This window comes from Penaeus chinensis, chromosome 32 (genome assembly GCF_019202785.1).
Source record: "Penaeus chinensis breed Huanghai No. 1 chromosome 32, ASM1920278v2, whole genome shotgun sequence".
Lineage (NCBI taxonomy): Eukaryota > Metazoa > Arthropoda > Malacostraca > Decapoda > Penaeidae > Penaeus > Penaeus chinensis.
In genome coordinates this window covers 28213925-28216424 of record NC_061850.1, presented here as the reverse complement: position 1 = coordinate 28216424, position 2500 = coordinate 28213925, and positions in this window count along the sequence as shown.

Here is a 2500-nt window from a genome sequence, read left to right as displayed (position 1 = left end):
CGGAGACTTTGAATTAGGACAGAATTAGGATAAACTTAATTTCAGTCAGAGTGCTGTCCATAGTAACAATATTTTGTTTATTTATTTCAATTAATTTGTTATTATAAGTCATGAAATCCCTAAAATAATCTAGCTTCTCTCGATATCGTTAACCTTCATTTCTGCAGTACATTCGGACAAGCAAAATTAACGTTTTCTTTGACATTCGAAATATCCTTTAAGGTATACTTTGGTAATTTGAAAATAATTGGCCTTTTAGTCAATTTTATGGCATACGAAAAATGCCTTACATCAAAGTGAATTTAGAACTGAAAGTTAAATTTGGAACGCAGAAATTTCCAATATATATACATATATACACACACACACACAAACAAACAAACAAACACACACACACACACACACACACACACACACACACACACACACACACACACACACACACACACACGCACACACACACACACACACACACACACACACACACACACACACACACACACACACACACGCACGCACGCACGCACACACACACACACACACACACACACACACATATATATATATATATATATATATATATATTACACACAACCACACGCACACACACACACACATATATACACACACACACACACACACACACACATATATATATATATATATATGTATGTATGTATGTATGTATGTATGTATGTATGTATATATATGATCACTGAAGTAAAACAATAAAGGAAATTGTATTTCAACGATCCAAACTTAAACTTTAGCTCTAAATTCGTTTTGATGCATATATACATGTATATATGCGTATATATACATGCATACGTGCATACGTACAATCATAAACACATATACACACAGATATATATATATATGTATATATATATGCATGTATGTATGTATATATATGTATATATGTATACATTATGTGTATATAATGATATATAAAAAAATTGATATATACATTATGTGTATATAATGATATATAAAAAAATGGATATATACATATATATATATATATATATACAATATGATGATAGTTGTGATAATGATAGTGACAATAATAATGATAATAATAATAGTAATAACAAGGATGATGATGATGATAATAGTAATAATATATATGAACTTTGTATATGTATATATATCCATCTTTCTATATAGCAACATATAAGCATATATATATATATATATATATATATATATATATGTGCATATATATATATAAATATATATATATATTTATATATATGCACATATATATAAATATATAGATATATATATTTATATATACAGTATATATATATATATATATATATATATGCAGCGCCGGATTATCCTATAGGCTAGTATAGGCTGCAGCCTAGGGCCCCTCAAGCTTGGGGGCCCCAAGCTTGAGGGGCCCTGCTAAAAGATTTTCAAATATATTTATTTTTTTAATGAGCATAATATTTTAATATTTTGCATTGCAGAATAATTCATTTAACTTAAAATAAAATTTAAACTTTACAAAAGGAGGCCCAGGAGTCTGAAAACCCAATAGAAAAAAAGTGGCCCCTGTTTGTGGCTCCTTATTTGAGATAAAGGGCCCCTGTTTGAGGCCCTTTATTTGAGATAAGGGGCCCCGGTTTGAAGCCGTTTATTTGAGACCAGGGGCCCCAGTGGCTCCGTCTGAGGGGGCCCCATAATTTAATTAGCCTAGGGGCCCCAAAAGGTCATAATCCGGCCCTGTATATATGTGTGTATATATGTGTGTGTGTGTGTGTGTGTGTGTGTGTGTGTGCATGTATGTATGTGTGTATGTATAAACTGATATTGGTTATAGAGAAAGATACGAGAAAGTAGACATACTGGTTCGTAAAGGAAATGTACAAAATCAAACAGGGTCGTGATGAAAAAAAAAACGAAAAATGAAGAACTCTGCGCTATAGTCCAACGGAAGTGTCTTATTCCATTACGTGGTGAAGGTCACTAGCTTAACTTGAAAAGTGTTGAATCAATTCATTACAGTTTCCGAATTTGTATGAAAAAGGATCATACGAAGCTCTCTTGATTAAGAAACTACCTAGTCACAACCAAGGTTCAGATCTTTGAAGCTTGATTGTCTCTCCTTCCGGGATATGATTCAGTTTTTGTTCTTGCGGTCTTTCTGGCGTTTTATTCTATGTGAATCCATTTCGTTATTTACTACGTGTTATTTACTACTCTGTAAGAAAAGATATGAATGAAAATATCTTCAATATGCAACAGATGCATTTGACCGGTTTCGATTATTTCTTCGTCCTAAATACATGTTTAAAAATCGAAACCGGTCAAATATATTTCTTGTATTGTGGAGATTTTCATTTTCATTCATAACTTTTCTACATTTGTCAACATGAATACGGTTCAACTCTGTATGAGTTCGAAACTTTATGTTCAAGTGTTTATTTTTAACCCTTATATGTATGTATGTGTGTATATGTATATATATTATATATATATATATATATATATA